The sequence below is a fragment of the Portunus trituberculatus genome, chromosome 50, assembly GCF_017591435.1.
Source record: "Portunus trituberculatus isolate SZX2019 chromosome 50, ASM1759143v1, whole genome shotgun sequence".
NCBI classification, from domain to species: Eukaryota; Metazoa; Arthropoda; class Malacostraca; order Decapoda; family Portunidae; genus Portunus; species Portunus trituberculatus.
This window is the reverse complement of record NC_059304.1, coordinates 6,767,520-6,795,019: the sequence shown is the minus strand read 5'-3', so window position 1 is coordinate 6,795,019 and position 27,500 is coordinate 6,767,520. Positions and strand designations below refer to the sequence as shown.

Here is a 27,500-nt window from a genome sequence, read left to right as displayed (position 1 = left end):
TCAACGCTTTGTTCCTCTTTTCCCTTCCCGCATGACTTATTCCATCAGCACCACATTTTTCAGTACTTATCATCGTTATACCACTAAATTTCTCTTCTATATAACTACCAACATTTTATTCCATTATACATTTCCATCTCCACTTAAAGTAAGATCTCTTACAGAAATTATATATCTTTTTAGTATTCGATTTCTAAATTTACCAACAATTTATCAACACTATGCTTTTCCCTCCAATGTATCCCGCCAATACCGTATCTCTAAGTAATCACACCTCCGGGCACCTGCAACTCATGGCCTCAGCATCACCTGGCTTTCCGTTTGCATGACAAGTCGCCGCCAGTGTTACGCGTCCCTTTAGCAGTCACCATTAGGCATCAGGTGTGTCAGGATAGCAATAGTGGAAAGAATAAACTCTCTCTCTCTCTCTCTCTCTCTCTCTCTCTACGTGGCACTCCATCCCCACGTCTCTCCGCTGTTCGTCCCCCGTGCGTTGGCTGAAGTGCGCGCCGTGCTCAATGAGGCATACGTGCACTTGCGGGAAATGAATATTGCGTCTCCTCCTCCCCCTTAAGTCTTCACCTCCATTCACGATCGAGTGGAATATGCTTAACACCACCGACCCAAAAACCGGGGAGTAAGTGAGTAGCTGAAAGAAAATGGTAAGGAAAAGGTGTGTGTGTGTGTGTGTGTGTGTGTGTGTGTGTGTGTGTGTGTGTGTGTGTGTGTGTGTGTGTGTGTTTCACCACGGTCGCCTACTGATCACCCAGCCAGTCTTCCCCATTACGGAGCGAGGTCAGAGCTCATAGACCGATCTTCGGGTAAGACTGAGACCACAGCACACTCCACACACTGGGAAAGCGAGGCAACAACCCCTCGAGTTACATCCCGTACCTATTTACTGCTAGGTGAACAGGGTCTACACATTAAGAGGCTTGCCCATTTGCCTCGCCGCTTTCCGGGACTCGAACCCGGACCCTCTCGATTGAGTCGAGCGTGCTAACCACTACACTACCCGGTGTGTGTGTGTGTGTGTGTGTGTGTGTGTGTGTGTGTGTGTGTGTGTGTGTGTGTGTGTGTGTGTGTGTGTGTGTGTGTGTGTGTGTGTGTGTGTGTGTGTGTGTGTGTGTGTGTGTGTGTGTCGAAGGAAGAATATTGAATAAAAAAAATGGGTTACGGAAAACAAGTTCTGAAAAATAGTGTATCTAGTTTACTGTGTTTGAGAGAGAGAGAGAGAGAGAGAGAGAGAGAGAGAGAGAGAGAGAGAGAGAGAGAGAGAGAGAGAATGTGTAGAATACGGAGAGGTGTTCTCGGTGTGGCTGGGCCGGTAATTGTTGTGTATTTGCCTTCTTTCCCTCGACCTCATTAACTAAGCGCGACTCTCCATCAAAGCTAAATGCGCAACAAGATAAACCGGACTGTCCATTATGGCATTACGGCGCTCACACACACACACACACACACACACACACACACACACACACACACACACACACACACACACACACAGGATAGGTTACCAGTTATTTCTGTTCTCATGTTCACTTTTAAAAAACATGTAGAATTTGTTACGTTTATTGTACAATCGTCCTTATAATATACACACACACACACACACACACACACACACACACACACACACACACACCGCGTAGTGTAGTGGTTAGCACGCTCGACTCACAATCGAGAGGGCCCGGTTCGAGTCCCGGCGCGGCGAGGCAAATGGGCAAGCCTCTTAATGTGTGGCCCCTGTTCACCTAGCAGTAAATAGGTACGGGATGTAACTTGACGGGTTGTGGCCTCGCTTTCCCGGTGTGTGGAGTGTGTTGTGGTCTCAGTCCTACCCGAAGATCGGTCTATGAGCTCTGAGCTCGCTTCGTAATGGGGAAGACTGGCTGGTGTGACCAGCAGGTGACCGAGGTGAATTACACACACACACACACACACACACACACACACACACACACACACACACACACACACACACACACACGAACACTCTCTCTCTCTCTCTCTCTCTCTCTCTCTCTCTCTCTCTCTCTCTCTCTCTCTCTCTCTCTCTCTCTTTCTCTCCCTTCAAAAAACGTATCGTAAATGTGGAAAATAAATATAATCTTGCCTTGGCACAATGCATATGCGAAAGAACTGTGTGTGTGTGTGTGTGTGTGTGTGTGTGTGTGTGTGTGTGTGTGTGTGTGTGTGTGTGTGTGTGTGTGTGTGTGTGTGCGTGTGCGTGTGTGTGTCTGTGTGTGTTTCCTTCACAGCAGCAGAGAAAGGCAAGCAGTTTGGCTGGTCCATATACGCTCTTTTGCTGTTTTGATTTGATAAATCAATAAATAAACACAGACACACATGGCCGCTGTATCAACAGTCACGTTCACACACCGCTGAAAAAGATAAACACCCTCAACAATTCCCATGTTTGCCGCCTCTACTCGCCCCTGCCTCCTCTTTTTCCCATTCTTTCTTTCATTTCTTCTTCCGAATTTCTTCTATTTCTCACCTTCAAGTCTTTACTTTATTTTATTTTTCTTATTTCCTCCCCTTTCTTTCCTATTCTTAACACTTCTCTCTATCTAAAATCGTTCTTTCCTACTCACTGCCTTCATTCTCAAACCTCCTTATCTCTCTCCAACATTTTCTCTTGCTATTTTTTTGTTTCCTAATTATCCCCTTTCTTCCTCCATCTCCCTTCCTAGATCATTGTGCTAATATGCCTCTAATTCTTGGTCATTTTCTTGATTTGGTCTTATCGGTCATTTGGCAGGTAAAGGTGAAAAATATAGACATAATACACGGGGGAGCAAAATGTGGTGAATCAAGTGCCAAAATTCCAAGAAATGTGATGGAAACTTGCGAACTCAGCGTGTGTGTGTGTGTGTGTGTGTGTGTGTGTGTGTGTGTGTGTGTGTGTGTGTGTGTGTGTGTGTGTGTGAGAGAGAGAGAGAGAGAGAGAGAGAGAGAGAGAGAGAGAGAGAGAGAGAGAGAGAGAGAGAGAGAGAGAGAGAGAGAGAGAGAGAGAGAGAGAGAGAGAGAGAGAGAGAGAGAGAGAGAGAGAGAGAGAGAGAGAGAGAGAGAGAGAGAGAGAGACAGAGAGAGACAGACAGCGCAGTGGAATTTAGAAAGAGTTGTCACTGAATTTATGAGAGAGAGAGAGAGAGAGAGAGAGAGAGAGAGAGAGAGAGAGAGAGAGAGAGAGAGAGAGAGAGAGAGAGAGAGAGAGAGAGAGAGAGAGAGAGAGAGAGAGAGAGAGAGAGAGAGAGAGAGAGAGAGAGAGAGAGAGAGAGAGAGAATCAGAAAGACACTAGTTTTTTTTATTGCAGCCTAGATTATCGATATTTAATCTCACAGCAACTGCATTCTTTTTAACACCATTGTAAGAGAGAAAAAGAAAGAAAATTAAAGAAAACTGCATCGTCCGTCAGTAACTAAATGTACAAATGGGTACAAGACATGTATATATATTTCCTTCTTACAGCAAGTGGTCTATCCTGACCTCTCCTTGCACTTCTATATATACACACAGGGCAATAACAGCAACCATGAAGACGTAAACACTCACCAAGTGGTTTAAAATTCTGGCTGTCCATCACACCGCCTGTTCCAATGTGTCTGTGTCACGAGAACTAAGTGCAGTATAAGCCAAGAGGTCCATGTCAGGGGGGGTCGTCAAGTTACCGCCATAAACGTAACATCAGGGAGACGATGGTGCTTTGGACTTGCACTCTTCATGTTCTGGGTTCGCCTCCCGCCCTTGTCGATAGCCTGTGTGCTTCATAATGGCCGGAAGTCCATCGTGGTTTTAGAGCAAGTGAAGCACGGGTGATGACAAGCACCTCTACAGGTAACAATGCATATGCAACACCTGTGGCACAACTCAGGTAAGCCATCATTGCAATCGACATCTTAGCAGTGTACTAGACAGGGCGATATGAAACGTGTGTCACGACGCTCAATAAACCTCATACCAAAAAAGAAAACAATAAAAACATAATTTTAAATACCTCACAAAGTACGAAAGGACAGGGCGGGAGGGAGCGTACTTATGAGCCACAGACTGAGACACGTGCCTTACCTCTCCCCCATCCCCAAACCCCCAGCCGCGGGGGGCAAGCGTCACCACCGCGCGCCTAAGAACCACCACACCACCGGCACACCTCTCTTCGTATCGGCAAAATCCTTGAAGGTGACTGTCCCATCCACAAACCTTTACCACCGTCACATTCATCATCACTGCCGCTGCTGCCACCACCACCGCACCCCTAGGTCTCCCCCCTACCCCAGCATCCTCTCCGCTGCAGCCTCCTACTACAACCTTAAAGACCAGGTTCATTCACGGCCCTTCAGCGCGGACCGCCCTTCCTGGAATCTGAGCTACTCTTCTGCTTACAGCCGCTCGGGGAAACTAAAAAAAAGTAAAGAAAAAAACAGAAAGGGCTGCGCTAATCCTAAAAATTTCTCAATCGACCGCGTCACATACAAAAAAAAAAAGAGGGAAAGGAATATTTTGCAATCATTTTTATTAACATGGTATAAATTATGGAAGAGGAGGAGGAGGAGGAGGAGGAGGAGGAGGAGGAGGAGGAGGAGGAGGAGGAGGAGGAGGAGGAGGAAAAAAGCGAGAAGCTCAAGGTAAGTAAAGAAAGAAGTAAAGGAAGAGATGGAGGAGGAGGAGGAGGAGGAGGAGGAGGAGGAGGAGGAAGTGGGAGAGGAAGAGGAGGGCGATAACGACGACGACAACGGCGGCGAAGAAGAGGCGAATGACGTTGCCAAGAAAAGAGAAGATCAAGGAAAAGAAAGAAATGGAGGAAGAGGAGAAAGAGAGTAAGGAAAGTTGCTGTAAGAGTTATTCGGGAGACTTTTCCTTGAGAGGGAAGAGGAGTAATGAGTTACTTCAAGAGAGAGAGAGAGAGAGAGAGAGAGAGAGAGAGAGAGAGAGAGAGAGAGAGAGAGAGAGAGAGATGAGGCGACCTGGGAGCCTTGCCTTTATTTTATTTACTCTTACATTTTTAATCCCCTCCTCTCTCTCTCTCTCTCTCTCTCTCTCTCTCTCTCTCTCTCTCTCTCTGATTTAACGATAACATTATAACGAAATACGTAAAAGGTCAAGATTTTCCAGACATTACGAATTATCTCTAACAAGTTTCAATTCCTGTTTATCGCCAGACATTCCGCGCCGCATTTAACGATAAGACTTAATTTACTGATATATTTCCTTGCTTATCCTTATCTTAAACCACCACGCTATCTATCATTTCCCCGAGCACACTTTCTCTGCATATAACCACCTTCATTTCTGGTCTTTCGGTCCACTCACAATTCTTCAGCACCTGTGCAGTGTAGTCAATCCATACACCCCATGACACTAGTCCTTCAAGCGCTATCTTATTCCCCACTCCAAGCTCTTACCACACGGTCCTCGGTCCCCTCTCGGTCCTTCTAATCGGCCACTCAGCCACCCATGCAGCCCCTTACTCCCGCAGTCCATCCGTCTATTTATTCAGTCATGTAGTCGTCTATTCATCCCTCCCTTGCTAACGACCTGGAACAAGGCAAGAGGAATTCCTAACCGTAATTGGCAGCTTGTAGTCATTAGTCATAGGACGGCATTCATTCATGATCTGCGGAAGGCGAGGCGGAACGGTCTATGGGTAGCAGCGTGTGAGGCGGCTTATCGCCCATAAGGGAGGTTGGTGCATGTGTGTGGTCAGCTGGGCATGAAAGTGTCATGTGATCAACATGCTGAAGGAAGGAATCAAGTATTATGTTCAGGCCAATAGAGTAGAAAAGAATTATTCTGAGATGCGGAGAACAAATACGTGTATTTTAAGAATAGAAAATAACGATGTTTACAATAATGAGGAAGGTGGTCGTACCTTGGAAAAAGGCGAACAACTGAATGAACAATTGCCGAGTAAAAATAAAAGAGGATAAAAAGTTATGGCACAAAGACAGCTTAGCATGGAAAAAGAAAAAGAAAAAAGTTAGCAAAACGAAATGTGAAATAATAAAAAGCAGCTTTATTGGAAAAATGCAATTTGTTGGTAAAAATGTCGGTAGAAATGGTGACGCGAGTTAACTTTTTCCGGGTAAAGAAAACAAGCATAAACAAACAAAATAGATAAATAAAATAAAAGACCAAAACATGAAAAATCTGACAGTGGTAAGTCCATCGCTAACACTTCAGCAACAATTTACGCAAAGGGAAGAGATATCTAATGATAAAAGAAATCATTCATGAATTTAAAAAAGCAGGACAATAAGAACGGACAGTATAAGCCAACAAGCAATAAATATGCAGAAAGAAGACGTGAAAAGGAAATAATTCAAATATTACAATTGAACAAAAAATAGACAGAGAAGAGAGAGAGAGAGAGAGAGAGAGAGAGAGAGAGAGAGAGAGAGAGAGAGAGAGAGAGAGAGAGAGAGAGAGAGAGAGAGAGAGAGAGAGAGAGAGAGAGAGAGAGAGAGTGGAAATATTACTACTCAGAATTATAAAAGAAAAACCAGAACACTTAAAAGGAGAGAAAGATGACGGTGACCTAAAGTAGAACATTTCCTCTGAACTATCAAAAGTGTAGGATAACAGAAATAAAAATTGATGGAGATGATAATAATAACAACAACAACAACAACAACAACAACAATAATAATAATAATAATAATAATAATAATAATAATAATAATAATAATAATATCAAATTAATCAAATAATGCATAAAAAATACTAAAAAAAAGTCAGCATAAAAAGGAACAATAGAGCGAAAAAATAAAAAAAAGACATCAAAAAGAACCAGAGAAAGGAGGACCAGGGAGTCAAGATAACTGGGCGGAGCGGAAGTAATATGGAAGGGTGAGAGTTGAAACGACGATAAGCTGAACTTTGAATAGTCATCCCCGACGGTCATTCTCCTCCTCCTCCTCCTCCTCCTTCTCTTGCTCTTCTTCCTCTTCCTCCACCACAACTGCCACTTCCACGCCCATCCCCACCACCATCACCACAAGTCTCCCCCTCCAGCAGAAGACGCGTCCACCACCTGTACATCTCTCTCTCTCTCTCTCTCTCTCTCTCTCTCTCTCTAAGACACATCACAGGAAAGCAGTAAAGGAAAGAAGAGCATCACGGGATAAAAAGACCAGGTGGAGGGAAGTTAAGTTACCTGAAGGAAAGATAAAGAAATGAAGATCCAATAAAAAGAAAAAGAAAAAAAATATGCGACAGGTAATATTAACACCTGACGAACCTAACAAGGAGTCCCCAGGTGAATATAACGCCTGATACGTGGGTAACTAGAGGTGGTTAGTAGTCAGACCAGGTGGCAGTGCGTGGGTGGATCAGGATGAAGCAACGGAAGTCAATGGTTGTATACTTTCTCTAAGCATGGTGTGGAGATGTGATGTGTGTGTGTGTGTGTGTGTGTGTGTGTGTGTGTGTGTGTGTGTGTGTGTGTGTGTGTGTGTGTGTGTGTGTGTGTGTGTGTTTGCTGCAATAGAGTAAGTAACCTTCCTGACTTTCTACACGACCTGGTACCACCACCACCACCACCGGATTATGAGACGCTCCGGAAAGCGATCGATGACTACTAGTATCTGATCCCCTTCGAACGCCTCTCCACCTAGCCGCGCTTCTCAACACCAGACACGCACGCCGCATACACACACACACACACACACACACACACACACACACACACACACACACACACACACACACACACACACACACACACACACACGAGACAAGAAAAGTACAATAAGTAATCACACAACAGTACATATATACCTGGCATCTAATCTCTCTCTCTCTCTCTCTCTCTCTCTCTCCTGTGGTATTCATATCTAATGCACACTTTACATCTCATTTGCGTACACAAAAAAAAAATAATAATAATAATCTACCTTATCCGTCTATTTCTTTGCCTGAGGGAAGGAGGGAAGGAGGAAAAAATAGTTGAGGGAAGCCGGCAGGGATTAAAGAAGAGGTAAGAGCTGACTTTCTTCAAGTTTGAGTTTCGATGTTTTAAATTTCTTACGGCAGTGTTCTCGGTTTCCAGGTCCGGGTCTCGCTCCGTGTCCTCCTCCCCGTCCAACAGGAGAAATTCGCTAATAACTTTATCAGGCGGTCGCTCCATCTTTGTATGCATATGCCCTATGAATTCTTACAGGAAAACCTCTCTCTCTCTCTCTCTCTCTCTCTCTCTCTCTCTCTCTCTCTCTCTCTCTCTCTCTCTCAATAATTTTGTAAACACAAGATTTGCAATTCATTTACATTTATTTGCGTACATATGAGAGAGAGAGAGAGAGAGAGAGAGAGAGAGAGAGAGAGAGAGAGAGAGAGAGAGAGAGAGAGAGAGAGAGAGAGAGAGAGAGAGAGAGAGAGAGAGAGAGAGAGAGAGAGAGACCTGGATAGTTTTACGTACTTAGGGCCGCTATGCCACGTATCAGGGCACGCTAAACACAATATTACAGCGAAGTGTTTTGTAAGCCTGTTCCTTCAATGAGCGTGCCTGTGCCGAACCCACGACAATGGTGTGTATGTATGACATGGACAACATTAATGCACATGGCCATCTGTTGCGATTTACTGATTAAGGTGGAAATGAGAGTTATTGTTATTATGCACCTAACCTCGCCACCAAGCTTCCCATTCACAGCGTATCTATACACAGATAAGGAATAACCGACACCAATATATTAAGGCATCCAGCTACCGAGCAAAGGCTGCCTGTGTTGGTATTTTGATAAGGGAAAGCATTATACCTCAGGAACACAAGACACTAATACCATTTCTAGTGATCCTTGGGGCTTATATGCTTACGTGTCCAGTCACCTACCTCTCCGCCCTCTTTCTTCCCCCCATTCCCCCATCTCCAGGCCCCTTCACCTACTCCATCCTCGGCCCTTCACTCCTCCCCTCCCACTCCCCATCATCCGTACCTAACCTCACCCCAGAAAGGAGAGCTTTCACAAGAACCTGAAGGAGATTGTCACCTCACCTTGTGTCGAGCAACGGCCGTCGGTGACTCATGTACGGACTGTTCCTTCTGCAAAGTAACAAAGAGTTCTGGATTTAGTGGAGGTGATGTGTATACCAACGCCTTTATATTGTGATTATATTGTTGCCTACAGATGGGGACTTCATTAGACTGGTTTTCCCACTACATTACATTAGTTGTAAGGGAGGAGAAAAGGTTTATCAGTAGTAGTAGTAGTAGTAGTAGTAGTAGTAGTAGTAGTAGTAGTAGTAGTAGTAGTAGTAGTAGAAGTTTGTAGCTGTTGTTTTTATATAGTAGTAGTAGTAGTAGTAGTAGTAGTAGTAGTAGTAGTAGTAGTAGTAGTAGTAGTAGCAGTAGCAGCAGTAGTAGCAGCAGTAGTAGTAGTAATTGTTGTTGTTGTTGTTGTTGTTGTTGTTGTTGTTGTTGTTGTTGTTGTTGTTGTTGATGATGATGATGATGATGATGATGATGATGATGACGACGATGATGATGATGATGATGATGATGATGATGATGATGATGATGATAATAATAATGTTAATGATGTTGTTGTTGTTGTTGTTGTTGTTCTTGTTGTCAAACTAGTAGTGAAAGTATTAGTAGCTAAAGTAATAATCATAAAAACAAAGCCGACGGAGCACTGATGCAATAAAAAATATATTACACAAGAAAGAAAGAGGAGAAGGTGGAGGAAGACCATGACACTGCACCCAAAAAACCGGGGCAGGTGTTTAAGGTGTTTAGCATTACGAACACACGGACAGAAGGCAGGAAGAATGGAGGAGTATCCCTAAGGAGGAGGAGGAGGAGGAGGAGGAGGAGGAGGAGGAGGAGGAGGAGGAGGAGGAGGAGGAGGAAGGGCAAGACACGCGGGTCAGTCATGGTCCGCAACAGCAGCAGCAGCACCACTCCACCACTCACAGGACGTGCTTGCAAACTGGTTTCTTTTTGCAAGATAGCAGAAAATGTATATATGCGACGGGGAAAAAAGAGAGAGAAAAAAAAGAGTAGCAATCGCGCCAACTGAAACCACGAAGAGGGGGAGAGGGAAGACCAGCGGGGGAGAAAGTATTGCAATTATGGGACGTAATGGTGCATGTGTGGAGGTGTAGTGGTCTGAGGTCTGCCGAGTGCTTGCTACCCCTTAACGACACCAGACAGTACGGAAGGCAAGCCGCCACCGACTCTCCTTAAGGTGTTGCATTAGAAAGCACTACTGGGGTTGATTGCTATCGTCGCTACGGGAGGAGTATTGTCGGGGAGAAAAGAAAAATGAAGCAAAGATAGGGAAGAGAAGGATAGGGAGAGATGGCTGGGATGGGTGGATGGGAATGTGTGGAAGAGGAGTGGGTAGGAGTAGAGGGAGGACAAGGGAGCCGAGGAAAGATTAGAGAGAGAGAGAGAGAGAGAGAGAGAGAGAGAGAGAGAGAGAGAGAGAGAGAGAGAGAGAGAGAATGGGGGTCGAAGTGGGAGTAGGGGGTTATCATAAGGACGGAGGGAGGAAGGAGGTAAGGGCAGTCGTCACGCAGGGAAGCTCCGAACCCGTTTACTTCAATTCCACAAAAAAATGTGTGTGCACTGGGAGCAGCGGCCCACAATGTGCTTGGTGGGGGCGTTCAGATGCTCGGAAACGTTCTTCCAGACGCGGGAGAGGGACAGGGAGGTAGAAAAGGATGTCTCCTGATGGGTGTTCGGGGGCATGATGGCTGTGTGTGGTGGAGGAGTGTAAAGGAAGGGGAGGGGGGATAAGAGAGAGAGAGAGAGAGAGAGAGAGAGAGAGAGAGAGAGAGAGAGAGAGAGAGAGAGAGAGAGATGGTGGAGGGGAGGGGAGGGAGGTAGAGTTAGTATAAGGTAAATTTCCCCAACCGACATTGCCTCTGCAGTTGCGTTAGCCTTGAGAGAGCAGTAGAGTTGCCAGCTAGTCTGCAAGCACTATTTATCTCTCCTACAAGGTTTAGTACTAATATTCTTTTTTTCGTCTGGTGTGTGGGCGTGGCAGGGCGGCAACTCGGTAAATGTGGCGTCTTCCTGCCGCCCACCTACACCCTACATATCCACTCATTTTTCCCCGTAAGTCGATCTTGGCACTAATTTTTATTATCCCTAGCGCGAACGATTGCCAACTTGCACGAAATTTCTTGCGTAACAACGTATTAATGGGGGAGTGCTTGCATTTCCCGGCGCAGGGAGGAGTGTCTACCTATATGCATTTTTCAGAGGTTGCATGTCTGCTTGATAATGCATGGGGCTCAGTATGGCGTGCTGGCCGGGGGTGGGTGGGCGTGCTTGTGTGAGGGTACGGGCGTGGCGGCGGGCCTCCCGTGACCCCGCTCTCCCTCAGCCGTCTCTCCTCCTCCCCTCACAACCCCTACCCTCCTCCCACAATCCCCTCCTCTCCTCTCTTCTCTCCTCTCCTCTCCTTTCCTCTCCTCCTCCGCCTCCTACTCCTCTCGGCTGCCACCACTCGCCCATACCACGTTGAGTTACGCAAACATGGCTCATGTTATTCTTTTATTCTGCATTATTCCTGGGAATCACTCGCCTATCTTGCCGTAAGTGTCTTCGAGCAGGGCCTCCACAGGACGATGCCCGCAGCCAGCTCGGTGCCTTAGCCTCTCCATACTTCCCTTCGCTGCACGAATTGATTTACTTGGGCTCCCTGCCTTTGCTTTCTCTTTAACGAGGTTGAGAGACGCGCCAGGGTCAGGGTTGCAAGAGACCGCAGAGTTATTTATTTCCAATTTTATTGATCAAGCTTCTTCACGGAGCAAATATCTGCCGCCCTACAGGCAAGCTTTCCTTTGTCTTGACGTGTCATGCGTATCGGCTGCTGGTCGTGCAGAAAACACTGAACCACACTTTCGCACTTGACGGAAGGGATGGATTTTCTATTTTAGCAACACAGCTATTGGAATATACTGTGGAAGGGTGAATATCGATCCATAAAATAACGTCACCTGAAGAGGTAATGAAGGGACGCCTGGTATGTACACTTGTACAGGTGTGTGTTGTCTTCGCGGACGCTAATGCAGGGCCACCTGCGTCGCGCGGCGTGGACGCCCAGCGGGTCGCGAGGAAACTTTACGAGTCACGCTAGATTGGCCGAATAGGTTACTTTGTGTTGCAGGCAAGTCTTCATCATTCATACAACGGCAAAATTTAGCAACACCAAGGAATTTTAACTAAACAACCAGCAAGATCCTTAGGCTGGCAAGGTGACCCCAGTGTAGCCCTGCTAAAGGCCCAGAGCCACTCGTGGCGAGGAGCAGCAGGAGTCTCCATAATGATGTGGTACAACGACATATTCCTCTAAAAATAGTGAGGCATACTTCGTTTATAAGCCTTCAATTCAATGACGCTCGTTAGTGTAAAATGTCCCAATTCATAATTTCTTGTGGGAAACGTGCAGTGCATCTTGATCTTTTGTATAGAAAAATGAAGTAAAAAGGCGGCAAGGTTTACATGAGGTCCCTATTTGAACATAAGGCTATATTACCTGATAAGCCCATGACGCACTTATCTCCAGCACGTAACCTTTATATCAGTGATAAGACGTATCTCGCCTATAAACCCGTAAGTGAAGCCAAGTACTCTGGAGACCGGTTGACTTACCTTCAGCAAGCAAAAAAAGAAAAAAATCAAGAGGGTTAGCAAGATCCCCCATTAACCGGTCTAGGTACTCGCCTGGAGAAACCCTCTTCCCCTACTCCACAGCTCGGCTCTGCTTGCCCCTACCTGGTGCAGGCTATGTGCTCAACCTGTCTCCTTTTTCTTTTCTTCTTTTTTTCCCCCCTCTTCTCTTCATCCCTCTCTCCTCTTCCTCTTTCTCTCTTTACACACACATCCTCTACACACATCCATTTCAGGATTTGAGAAAAGCAACGTCCTGCAGCGGGTCGTGGGAGCCAAGCAAGGAAGACACTGGCTGCGCCCCAGCTGCCAGGGACCAGCGTGTGAGCCGCGCAAAGGACAGGTAGCTTCGTGAAAACTCTTGGAATGCAGTCAGCAGATCAGATGATGTTGATGATTATAATATAATAATGATGATGATGATGATGATGAACACATCACAACACGCATGACTATATCTTCTCAAAGCAAACAAGCAATAGCAATAACACCAAGGCTGAGCCATCAAGTGCTGAGAAGGGGAACAAAAACATATGGGAAGCAATATAAAATCGCAGTAAAGTTTGGTGAATCGCAGAGGCGTCCAACAGCGTCCCCGGGACAACACGCGCCCTGGCAGGTTGAGGCGGCAACACCCATCGCCCACCGCAACACTCCGCGGGCGGCGAGACCATAAAATTCGAGACGAAAACAAAACGCAGACATCGAGGAGCCCGCCGTCTCCAGCAACGCGATAGCAGGCTGAAAAGGTCACACTCGCCCGAGGACGACGTGCCAGTATATATCCACCTCACCTTGAGCTGACCCGTACATTCACCTCTACGTAAGGAGCGGCGGCTACGAACGCGCGCGGCCCACGGCGTAAAGACAACCTACAACAGGTCTGATGTTGACTTAATCCTTCAAACATCCCAGGCGCCGAGTAGGAGAAGCCGCATTTGTGCCGGGATGACCTAAACCTGACCTCGACCTCGTGCTACAAAAACATACATGCATGATCGACAGGTCAATAGGATGTTAAGCCAATCCGAGCTTCAGCAGGGACCCTGAGCTGTCACAACTCTCTCCAGTCATTATGAGAGATTACTTCCAATCATCCGTGAAGAAAAAACTTGACTGTACATAATAAGGTGACAAAGAATTATAATGATAGAGAAAGTAACATCAAGGCAACAGCGAAAAGAGAACAGAAGACGTAAGTACACTGGTAGTGATTAATATAGTGTAGGTTAGTAGTAGTAGTAGTAGTAGTAGTAGTAGTAGTAGTAGTAGTAGTAGTAGTAGTAGTAGTAGTAGTAGTAGTAGTAGTAGTAGTAGTAGTAGTAGTAGTAATAATAATAATAATAATAATAATAATAATAATAATAATAATAATAATATAATAATAATAATAATAATAATAATAATAATAATAATAATAATAATAATAATACCAGATGAAAAAATAAATGAAAGACAAAATGACCTACAATGTATTAACGAAAAAAGCTCAAAACAGCCAGAGGGGAAATTAGGAAAAGAGAAAATGCATAAAAAATGCTACACAAGAACAGATTGAAAACCGCAATAAGAAAGAAATGACACAGGAAAGCAGATAAATTTATGCGCATAAGAACACGCGTAGCACAAAAACGCTGGGCCATTCTGTAGGAAGCAAGTAGAAGACAAAACAAAAAAAAAAAAAATGGATACAAAAGCACACTAGTTGGTGGCGGCAGTGACGGCGGTGCAGCGGCGGCGGGCAAGACATTGTTAGTGAAGATACTGTTTGTTCAGGAGACGCCGTGGCCTTCTGCTTGCCCTTGCCTCCTCCTCCTCCTCCCTTTCCTTCCTCTCCATCTACCTTCCTTCCCAGAACCCCCCACCCCCCGTTAGACCCGCCCTCACCTGTCTTCCTCCATCTCATTCTCCCTCCCCTCTCCTTCAATACGATAACACACACTCTCCTTCGTCCCTCTCTCTCCCTCTTCCCTGTCCGTCACCAGTTTCCTAGAAATACTCGGTGAACTTCTGTGCACTGACGATGAACGATGGCTTCATAAAATTCAAAACACGTAATTTTCTGTGTTTCCCTTGCATATATACAAATATTTTATTCTTAAGTGCTAAAAACGCTTTATGGATATTTTTGGATATTAAAATACTAAATATTACAGTCAGTGATGAAATTATGACGCGTGTGTGTGCGTGAGTGTGTATGATTATATATATATATATATATATATATATATATATATATATATATATATATATATATATATATATATATATATATATATATGTGTGTGTGTGTGTGTGTGTGTGTGTGTGTGTGTGTGTATATATATATATATATATATATATATATATATATATATATATATATATATATATATATATATATATATTTCTGCAAGTGAAAAGAATAGTGATAAAGTGTCTGTTATCCTATGTATAGGCAGACATCGGTGCTCGTGACAGCGATTCCAAAGGCAGCATCTAATGGAAGACACGACCCACGCTCCCCAGCATACTCAGCAACAAGACTCTGCAATTCCTGCCTATATTTGCAACCCAGAGACGCTGAATGATAAATGGCAAACACGCCCACCTACTTTCCCCTGCCAAGCAAGCTTCCCCGTACCCTGCCCCCGACAGTCAGCCAGCCTGCCAGCAAGTCAACCAGCCAGCTAGTCAACCAGCCAGATAGCCAGACCCAGCCAGTCAGCCTGTCAGCCAGCCAACCAGCCAGCCAGCAAGTCAGCCAACCTCCCCCTATCCCCCTACCTCCCTCTTCCTCAGATAGCCTCATAGACACCGTAAAAAACCCAAGCACCCCTCCCACTCCCAGTGTGGATAATGGAGAGTCTGGCCTTGAGTTGCCTCCCTACACTGACACCCGCCTGAAGGACTGGCTGGCGGGGCGCGATGCAGGAGCAAAGTAGTAGAAGCTGTTTGCAGGAGGAGGAGGAGGAGGAGGAGGAGGAGGAGGAGGAGGAGGAGGAGGAGGAGGATTACAAATTATAGGACGAAGAGAACAGGTGCGAGTCACCAGTGAAGGCTCTACAGGCAATCATGTATACAAGGCAAGCACTCAAGAAGCAGATCTCTAGATGTGGGGTACGAAATGGCTGCTTTAAGACGATGAGAGAGAGAGAGAGAGAGAGAGAGAGAGAGAGAGAGAGAGAGAGAGAGAGAGAGAGAGAGAGAGGATGGGACAAAGCTATACAACCAAGTATTACTAGAATCCAACCAAGCGACAAACGACACACACACACACACACACACACACACACACACACACACACACACACACACACACACACACACACACACACACACACACACACACGACCATGTATAATCGCCAATGAAACACAACACAACACAACACAACACAACACAACACACACACACACACACACACACACACACACACACACACACACACACACACACACACACATAAACCTCAATACCTAACCACATCTCGGCCAACTCGCGCAAAGCTTGATAAATAAATTGCACACCATGACAAGACCAACACTTTCCTGGCGACAGAAAGAAATCAAAGATGGAAGAACCTCTTAGCTTAGGAGAGCAGGAGGAGGAGGAGGTAGAGGAGGTAGTGGTAGTAGTGGTGGTGGTGGTGGTAAGGTGAGACAAGGGGTAAACAAAGAACTAAGCCGGAGTCGTGGGCAAGCAACACGTGATGGGGGTTGTAAGTGACATTTCGCTCCTCCACCTCCTTATCCCCTCCCGTCGTTGGCGGCAATGGAGGGGTAAGGAGAATACCGAGGAAGGGAAGAAGGGGGAGCTAGAGAGCGGGAGATAGGAAAGGAGAGAGGCAGGGGGAGATATTAATGGATGCGACGAGAGAGAGAGAGAGAGAGAGAGAGAGAGAGAGAGAGAGAGAGAGAGAGAGAGAGAGAGAGAGAGAGAGAGAGAGAGAGAGAGAGAGAGAGAGAGTGTGTGTGTGTGTGTGTGTGTGATATATATATATATATATATATATATATATATATATATATATATATATATATATAGAGAGAGAGAGAGAGAGAGAGAGAGAGAGAGAGAGAGAGAGAGAGAGAGAGAGAGAGAGAGAGAGAGGAGAGAGAGAGAGAGGAGAGAGAGAGAGAGAGAGAGAGAGAGAGAGAGAGAGAGAGAGAGAGAGAGAGAGAGAGAGAGAGAGAGAGAGAGAGAGAGTGTGTGTGTGTGTGTGAGAGAGAGAGAGAGAGAGAGAGAGAGAGAGAGAGAGAGAGAGAGAGAGAGAGAGAGAGAGAGAGAGAGAGAGAGAGAGAGAGAGAGAGAGAGAGAGAGAGCAAGGTGGTGGTTACGAAGCATGACCATCTTTGCCTAAGGAGAACGAAAGCCATCAATTTATCAGTAAGCATGATATCTGAAGAATAATGAGAGGTGGCCATGGAGACGACACGACTGGCATTGACGGGGGTGGCGACGATGGCGAGGAGGAGGAGGAGGAGGAGGAGGAGGAGTAGGAGGAGTTTAAGGAGGAGGAGGTACTGAAGGTAGTAGAGCGAAAAGCAGTGAAGCGAAAATGTAATGTGGAGGGTTCACCGTCACAGAGCCCAGGATGAAATGCGATGGAAAACTGGCAATGCACCGCGGACTCTTCTAAACGGAGGTGACGGATGGCGCAGACGACACTGAGGCGCCCTTGGCACGTAGCGTCACACCACCATCACTGCCATCTTCACAAGAAAAAACTGCGTGAAACCATCAGCGTGACAGTAATGGTGACGATGCGAGAGTAAGGGTGTGACAAGAACGTTGTTAGTATGAACCTTTCTTCCCCTACATCCTGGATCTCCTGCCTCATCCACCTGTCTCCCCGTCCCGCCCCGCCCCGAAACGCTCACTCTTGCGAGACTGAGAGGATTGATGATATGACGAGAGGATTATGAAGCCGATGATGTGACAAGAGGATAATGAACTTGATAATAACAATTGCATGGACACAAAAACGAACAATTATGTGTAATGCGTAGTAAAAACTCAATCAATAACATAACTACTGCAAATTCCAAAATGTTGGCTAGTAATAATAATAATAAGAAAGCTGATGATGATAATGGTGATGGTGATAACGATGATGATGAAGATATTAATAATAATAATAATAATAATAATAATAATAATAATAATAATAATAATAATAATAATAAAGCAATTCAATGACGACTAGGCAGGAACAAATAACAAAACAAAGCACAAAAAATAATTCGGTAATAACAAGGCACAATAATAAACCTCAAACACAATTAGTGGAGGAAATGAAGCTTCCCTTCCCCGCCTGTTTCCCCCAGCACTGCCTCGCCAATACAAGACCCACACAGCCACCTGCTCCTCCTATTGGGTATCTACCCCTTTTTATATTCCAAACAGTCAGCCATCTCACGCTGGGATGTAAGGTAGGGAGGAGGAGAAAGAGGAGGAGGAGGAAGAGGAGGAAGAGGAAGAGGAAGAGGAAGAGGAAGAGGAAGAGGAAGAGTAGGAGGAGGAGGAGGAGGAGGAGGATTAAGATGACGACGGCAACTACTACTACTACTACTACTACTACTACTACTACTACTACTACTACTACTATTGCTAACGAACCTGATACAAGAAGTACTAGATGGAAGACATGTGAAAGATGATGAACACTAGAAGGACGTAAGAAGAGAAGAAACACAAGCGCAGGAGGAGGAGGAGGAGGAGGAGGAGGAGGAGGAGGAGGAGGAGGAGGAGGAGGAGGAGGAGGAGGAGGAGGAGGAAGTAGGGAAGTAGGAAGGTAGGGAGGTAGAGGGATGGAGGGAAGGGTGCAGAGTAATGGAGAAGAGGAGGCATCTGGTTAGTATTACCATCTGAGAAGTCTGTAGTGCATTGCCTCTCAGGCGAGCAGGCGAGCGGGCAATCGAGACTTCATCATGAGCTTATTTTGAAGACTTGAGATGAAAGATTTATTGAGACATACCAAAAAAGATTCACTTAAATGAGTATATATGAAAAATTCTTACCCTCTCTCTCTCTCTCTCTCTCTCTCTCTCTCTCTCTCTCTCTCTCTCTCTCTCTCTCTGTCTGGGTATATAATGATATATAATACGCACGCTTTCTCAGCTTCATTACGAGTACATGTTCAGTGGCATTACAAACACTCCGATTCATTACGGGATTCATTTGCTGCTCACTTTCGCTCGTTTAAGGTCTCGCTTTAAGCCTCAGTGGTTCTACTCAGGTGGTCGTTTCGCTGTGTTTTGTCAGTGCCGGGCGAGGACTCACTCCCCCTCCACACACACACACACACACACACTCTCTCTGTCCGAGCACTTCTCTCCTCCCGACTCCACCCACACTCCCTTCTCTCCCCCTCTGCCCCTCCCATCCACTCCTGCATCGCGGTTCACCGTGTGGCTTTTTCACTGGCCAGTTTCCTTGTTATTTTTACTTATTTTTCTTGTTTCTTTACGGTTATTTTATTCGGCGGTGAGAGTCACGGAAGCATGAATGTATATCAAACCTTTTGCCTACAACTCAACTTGGATAAACACTAACCATGGGAATTAATATTTCTATATAATTATGTGAAAACATTAATTGCTATAATATGGCTTGGCGTCAGCCTTGAGTCGGACGAGCATGCGCACATAGAAATGGTGTGATGAGCCTGGCAGAGGCGGTATCCAAGGGTTCTGCTGTTGGGAAAATTTTGCTGTGTACATAAGGACAACAGTTATGCAACAACATGCTTCATTAGTCTTAATTAATTCAATTCTCGTGGATGTTAAAACCTTGCCCTTTGCGGCGTCAGTGCGGCGTCACGTGGCCAACCACGGCTCACATTCAACACGCTCTAATTAACCAACTCCCGACTTTTCTGAAACAGCATTAGAAGGGCACGGCTTTGTCAATCACTGCAAAAAAAAAATAATGACATTAAGTGAAATTAGTCATTCAAAACAGAGGACCTCATCGATGTACGAAAAAAATAAATAAATTGTCCATTTAATTATTCCCGTTGCCGGGAGAGTATGTAATAATCTGTGAACTCTGGGAGATGACCCGTGGCTTGCCTTCAGAGTGCTGGATCACATGTTCCGTCAACAGAGGCAGCCACACCTACCCGGGGCGGCAAACAGTGTTATGTTGCAAAAATATCAAATATTGTGTGCTGTGCTGAGCTGACCTGAAAGCAGTATGTGGGGGATGCATGGGTAGAAGGAAATGGAGGGCCACCACAAGCACCTTGACCTCTGACACTCGTGTGAGGTCAAGGGTCATCCTAGTCTCCACATACAGGGCGTCACCCAACACTGGACAAGCTGTGACATTCAGAAACAAGAGGATGCGCCGCGTTGCTCCCATCTGTCCGGTGGCGAACATCTAAGCTGCCAGTGTTGCACACGTACTTGGATTTCTAAAGCAATGGTGAAAAAAACCTGTGACAGGTTAATGCCTAGATAATGGTAAAAGATTCGAGTAAGTACTGGTCGGTCGTGTTGCTGTCGCTAAGGGGCGGGGATCTCGCTCGTAATTGAAATTATGCAAAATCCTTACTAAATATTAATTGGCGGCGGTGGCTGCGTCGGCGGTGGTGGCAGCGGTGGTGGTGATAGTGACGCCGTCGACGATAGAGGGCGTGGATTTAAAGGTAGAGATAGTAGAGGCATGCGTAGAGTGGAACGCGTGTGCCATGACCGGTGACGCAGCGTGGTACTGCACAACGTTTTCAAGAGCCTCTCTTATGAGATGGTGCCTTGCAGGTCTCTAAGTTCTCCTTCCAAGTACATTCCTACACCATCCATCACCTATACTCATTCACGCGAGCACACACACATCTCTCTCTCTCTCTCTCTCTCTCTCTCTCTCTCTCTCTCTCTCTCTCTCTCCATATGAATGATTTTTTTTGTTCCGTCAGAACAGTGATCCAAAACACGAAGTCTGTCATCTTCCATCTTTAATCGTTCATCAGATAGTTAATTCTGAAGCGTCACTAAACAATTGTGCTGCATCTTCAAACAATAAAATTGTAGACTTCCAAGTAGGCGTAGGTAAGTGACAATGATTATCCAGTAGGCCATTAAATGTTCATACCGGAGTGGCAGCCAGTGATATAGGCACAACCTACCGTAATGACTTCGCGGAGGAGCGGTAGCAACATTATTCCAGTGATCTCCGGCATAATCAAGTGTAAGGGGATGATAAACTCCCGGCAGTGAATAACAGGTCTCACTGTTCATCAGGAGCGCACTGCAGCCTACCATGTACTGATCACAGGGTTAATTAGCTTATGCACGTACGCTTGCAAAATTAAATCCGTGAAACTGAATAACATTACAGGAAATAAATGTCGATGAAGAGCACGGCGGCGACGGATGGCGAGTCCCAGCGGCGAAAATAATCCCCAAGCACAAAAGAGGTTCAGCCAGCTAATGACAGACCCTTTTTCCTTTACTTTCTTTTTTTTTTTTTGGACCACGCGGAGCGTTTTTGTGGCTTGCTGTGAGTCCAGGACCATCGTGTTATGAAAAACAGCAACCGAGTCTTTTGTGCACTGGCTTCCGTCACGGGCCTTGTTTTCCCTAGGGACGGAAAGGCAGCCTGTTGGGGGGGAAGGGAAGGGAGGGTCACTTGGCGTCACTTGACCGTCACGCTCGCCTCAAAAATGGTCACCGAGTGTCTTCATAACAACGGCAGAATACGAGAACACAAAAGACGGCAATCAGAATGAGCTTGTTTTTCCTCTTGCGTAAATTTTTTAAAGGAATTCCAGTATCTTGAAGGACAACCTGATGAGAAGATAACCTGAGAACAAACTGGAAAGGAAAGGGGAAAAAGGCCATGACAAGTGATTTGAGTGAAAACATACAGAGGAAACACGCTTTTCGAACGAAACACACACACACACACACACACACACACACACACACACACACACACACACACACAGGTCTGTAAATTACTTTAAAACAAATTATAAAACACCTGGTCAATAATTAATCTCAGTCACGCAAAGACAATCCAGCTGTCAAACACTAAGAGAAAGCCACGTCCTTCACCCTTCCTGGTGATGCTGGCAGCCTTCACCGCTGCCAGCATCACCAGCACCACTGCAACCAGCACCACTAAGAGAGGCTCAGCCCCAACGACAGTGGTACCCAAAAGAAGCACAAATTAACGTGTAGCACCGCATAGATAACAGGCGGTTCATGTCAGACTAGTGTATATAAAAATCCAGTTGTTGTGGATGACCACAGAAGGTAGAAGGGCGAGAAGCGATGGTTTCTGGACAATGCAGGTCAGCCTGGCGGCCGCCTAGTTAACCGAGTCCTAAATTGCATGCGAATCTTGGTTTTAGTGGTCGTAGAGAAGAAAGGGCGTCTCATTGTTCTGTCGCGGTTACGGCTCTACTGATTGGTATTAATGCTTGTGAAGGGCGGCGCGAGGAGGCTGCCTCACGCGACCAGGACCTCCCCGTGCAGCCGGTGACGGCGCCGCCAGTCGCGGCGACCTTACGGCTGAAAGGTTAAGTTGTATGATTTTAATGGCTGGACAAAAGGTTGAGAAATGAAGCCGACATTAGGACGCCAGAGTAAACAAGATAAGGTCCAGGATTAATTGGAGGTGGAAGGGAAAAAATGCCCTGCCCTGCATGATAACGCCCAGGAACTAATTGCCCCCGCAGTGTTTGTTCCCCGGCATTAGAAGCCTCGACAATGAGAGGCCAAATATTCATCACCACAATACTAGCGTCCGTCAACACAGCGTGGAGTGGGTGCGTCTTCTTCCAGCCTGTCTGACCCTCACTTGCGATACAGCGGTTCAGATGTCCGGCGAGGCCTGTTGTTGTTATGGGCTCGGGTTCGTACTGCACTACGTACTGCGCAACCGATAACCTGCTACACCAAGAGCCGGGAACAGTCATGGTGAAGCAGGGCCGACGGCTTGCGGAACTCGTGCGTGGACCTGACGATGAGAGGCGAAGGCTGCGGGAAAACTCGCGAGACATATTGATTTTACAATGAAAAAGTTCTCTATCAATTTGTTTCTTTCACTGACGGAATTCTACACTACAAAACATGTTTCTCTGAACAATATAAATGCAAACGTTTTCTGTTGAACGAATATCTGTAATCTGAAACACTGAACCGAATACATGCTACAACAGGAAGAAATAGAAAAAAAAAGTGTTCTACGAGGTTTAGTATTTGAGAGGAAAACAAATACGGAGCAAGGTGACATAGTTAAGCAACCTTTGCATGGGCACAAAGAAAGTTAAAATAAAAAAAAAAAGCAAAAGGGTATCTCCTCTCTACTGCAACTTCGAGCTTTTATGAATTCTGCGGAGAATAATGTGGGGGAATTTACTTTTTCCATTACCCACTTTTTTTTTTATTTACACCACTTGATGCATAACAGGACGCAGACCTGGATTACACCATGAATACAAGGAAACACTATTGGTAATTTGTAGCAGTCTCTGTGTCTTTCCATCTTCTGAACAGCGTTTCGACATCATTCCCGAAAACAGAGAAAGGCGAACGAGCCATGGATATCGAAATGGAGAAAATCCTGAGGGCAAGTAAGGCGATAAAAAGGTGAAACCTGAGACACCTTTCACACAACAATGAATTTATAGGCCAAGAAGTATCGACCGAGGTATCCGGGAGTCAGTGGTGCATCTCGTGTAATAATCACGTTCTCGAGACATCAAACTCAGACCAGCTAAATCCATGGACAAAGTTTACCTGTACGAAAAGAAATGTTGTTACTACTGTGTGCATGTGTGTCGGTTGTGGATGTCGTGTGTGTGTGTGTGTGTGTGTGTGTGTGTGTGTGTGTGTGTGTGTGTGTGTGTGTGTGTGTGTGTGTGTGTGTGTGTGTGTGTGTGTGTGTGTGTGTGTGTGTGTGTGTGTGTGTGTGTGTGTGTGTGTGTGTGTGTGTGTTGTCGTTCCTCATTGTAATTTTCAAATGACTGCAACTATCCAACCGTCTTTCTTCTCACGGTGTATATTCATTAATGTCTTTGTTCTTTTCTCTCCTCTAGTTCTTTCCCCATAAAATACGCTAAGCTGCACTCTCTCTCTCTCTCTCTCTCTCTCTCTCTCTCTCTCTCTCTCTCTCTCTCTCTCTCAGCACCGATTCTGTCAGTTAATCATATCGGTACAAAATGACGTCAGTGGAAAACAGTGTATCCAATAATTACTAAATACATGTAACACTAACATACGACTAAATTATATATATATATATATATATATATATATATATATATATATAGAGAGAGAGAGAGAGAGAGAGAGAGAGAGAGAGAGAGAGAGAGAGAGAGAGAGAGAGAGAGAGAGAGAGAGAGAGAGAGAGAGAGAGAGAGAGAGAGAGAGAGAGAGAGAGAGAGAGAGAGAGAGAGAGAGAGAGAGAGAGAGAGAGAGAGAGAGAGAGGAGGAGGAGGAGGAGGAGGAGGAGGAGGAGGAGGAGGAGGAGGAGGAGGAGGAGGAGGAGGAGGAGGAGGAGGAGGAGGAGGAGCAGGAGCAGGAGCAGCAGCAGCAATAATAATAATAATAATAATAATAATAATAATAATAATAATAATAGTAGTAGTAGTAGTAGTAGTAGTAGTAGTAGTAGTAGTAGTAGTAGTAGTAGTAGTAGTAGTAGTAGTAGTAGTAATAATAATAATAATAATAATAATAATAATAATAATAATAATAATAATAATAATAATAATAGCATAGTAGTAGTAGTAGTAGTAGTATATATATATATATATATATATATATATATATATATATATATATATATATATATATATATATATATATATATATATATATATATATATATATATATATATATATATATATATAGAGAGAGAGAGAGAGAGAGAGAGAGAGAGAGAGAGAGAGAGAGAGAGAGAGAGAGAGAGAGAGAGAGAGAGAGAGAGTAGTAAAAACGACAAAAGTATCAATAAGGTCAATAACAACAATTAGCATAGCAATAGTAACACTAATGCACTGATGCCAGTATCATGATGACTGTTGGAATAAGTAAGGAGGAAAGTAACCACCACAAGAGTCCATCGCTCCTCGCCCATCCTCCGTTTTGGACACCGCGGTGTACATTTTACTGTGTTGTTCATTTCCACTCTGCACTCACGCCTCTCTAGCTTTATTCTTGTTTCCCGCAGCCGCCACGTCCCTGCCTCGCTCCCTTCACCTGCCTAACTTGTCTGCTCTTGTGATTTACGCTTTGAGAAAGCAACATGAAATACACTATTATAGTTCAGCCAGTTATTTTGATCAACATTAATACATATTGACAGATACTCAGCAGAACTCCGCCCGTAATTCTGTTGTAATTCAGGTGGTAATGGTGCATTGCTCTTAATATAATAACTGGCGTTGTATTTCTTACGCGTAATATTTTTGTCTCCGTACTACCTGATCTGATTATTATGTAATGCTAATGCCCTGTTTCCTGAGTATGATAAATATTTTCACCCCACTGAAGTATACGTAAGTGCACTGCCATCACCCTGAATTACGAGCGAGTGATTCTGAATGAATGAATGGTCGACAACACGTCACTGATTGACACTCCGCTAGGATAATGCAAGATTCGCAACACTAATAAAATAAAGCACCGTCGTTATCTATTGTGTTCCTAATTCTCTTTTACGCTTAGCTAGCGTTGTGCCACACCACACTCCAGCTATCCTGTATGTCCACAGTGTATTTGCCTCCTTCCCTCCATTATCAACCTCCTCAGTTCCACTTTCCACACAAGCCATTCCATCAATTGAAGATTCAACCAATCACATTCCTAGCTGCTCTCGCTCTTAACACACCTTCCTCATAAGTAACCCCTGTCCTTGTATAACACAGGACTTTACTCCTCATTGCTCTTTACTCACAACTTCACCTCATGGTGCTTCCCCTTTCACTGTAGACTACTCTAGATCCCCTCACCTTATACCCTTTCCACTCAAAAGTTTTTCCCAATATTCCATGGCCTCTTTATCCATCTCCTTCGCCACACCCTCCCGTTCTCGTCCCGGCACCACGAACCGGTTACATCCATTGTCACGCGTCCTCGACGATGTATGAGGCTGCTAAAGAGGCTTACTTAGAAGGACTTACAGGACTTGACGGGAGGATTACTCGGAAAGACGTCTCTAGGAGGATAGGAGAGGTTTACTTAGGAGGACTGTCCATTGGGGAGCTAAGTTGGGAGGGGCAAGTTGAGGCTTTAAAATGGGGGTTGCGAGAAGGAAGCTGGCAAGGGTAGAAGGGGCAAATGTGTCTGTTTTCAAGAGGGGCGATGTCTTTGGGGAAAAGTTTTCTTTAAAAAAATTAAACATCGCAAGGACAGCTCAAGTCGCATGATAGGTATATCTGGTAACTCTGATTCAATATATGAGTGTGTGTGTGTGTGTGTGTGTGTGTGTGTGTGTGTGTGTGTGTGTGTGTGTGTGTGTGTGTGTAATTCACTATTTGATCTGCTGCAGTCTCTGACGAGACAGCCAGACGTTACCCTACGGAACGAGCTCAAAGCTCATTATTTGAGATCTTCGGATAGGCCTGAGACCAGGCACACACCACACACCGGGACAAGGTCACAACTCCTCGATTTACATCCCGTACCTACTCACTGCTAGGTGAACAGGGGCTACACGTGAAAGGAGACACACCCAAATATCTCCACCCGGCCGGAGAATCGAACCCCGGTCCTCTTGCTTGTGAAGCCAGCGCTCTAACCACTGAGCTACCGGGTGTGTGTGTGTGTGTGTGTGTGTGTGTGTGTGTGTGTGTGTGTGTGTGTGTGTGTGTGTGTGTGTGTGTGTGTGTGTGTGTGTAATAAGATAGATGTAAGGAAGACCTTCAGGGCCAGTGATGGAGGGTATAGAGGTAGGTGACGTTACAATTCCTCTTACACTCCACGCCGCCCCATGACGCAACCCACTTAACTGCCAAGGCGACCTTAACACCTTGATCTCATCTATTACTCTACTTCTCTCTGACTTCCCGTGCACCCCTCCCACCACATCACGTCTTACGACTCTCCTTCATCTCGGGCGTTGAAATGATACTGGTGTAAACACAAAGAAAACATGCAAATTCCCGAGATAAAGCTTGCCATTTGCGAAATAAATATCGACCCACACCGAAATAAAGGCTTGATTCTGACGAAATTGCGGTTCCATTTACTTTACTCGCAAGTCTCCTCAGCTTTACATCTACCTTGCAATCAATCAATTTCATGCCACCTTACCCCAACGGGATAACTATTACCAAAGGACATTCATTCATCCATATCCCTCCAACACTCGTCCGAGCCTAGCACACTATTTCCTCCCTCGATATATTTTCAATTTTTAAAATGGATACTTCTTTTCACAACTGACGCAATACCAATCTAAAATGCAAATGCCAAGTATCAAGTAGCATTCATGAGTGACAGTACTCGGCCGGGGTGTGGTGGTGAGGCCGAGTGGTGCCGAGTGAGTTATTGAGTGGCGTTGATGCAATAATGAATAGGTTCTGGTGTGACCACAGACTTAAGAACGAAGACTTAAGAGACGAAGGCAGTCAGTAGAATGGATGGAGGGAAGGAAGGCTTAAGGAAGATGAGAAGAAAGGAATGAAGGAAATGGATTCAGTGATGGAAAAACAGAAAGTCTTACGAAAAGGACATGGGGTTGGGAAGGTGGATGGCACCCCGTCGGAAAGGAGATCAAGCAGGAACAATGCATGAGCAACTGGAAGTGCACATGGCAAGAAGCAAGGCGAGGAGAAACTGTGAGACGAATGGCAGCAAGCAACTGACGAAGGGGAAAAAACTGAAGGCAAGACCAAGGAAGACGGGGAGGACGCGGAGAAATCTAATCAGTAATAG

At 45.3% G+C, this 27,500-nt stretch overlaps 1 long non-coding RNA gene across 1 annotated transcript in view; it reads right to left on the bottom strand.

Annotated features, from left to right (window-relative positions):
• The window catches only part of LOC123499715, a 108,477-nt gene that overhangs the window by 40,056 nt on the left and 40,921 nt on the right, over positions 1–27,500 (bottom strand). The window contains exon 3 of the long non-coding RNA XR_006673069.1: positions 8,997–9,044. This is a non-coding gene — a long non-coding RNA (uncharacterized LOC123499715). The remainder of the gene's footprint in view (positions 1–8,996; positions 9,045–27,500) is intronic.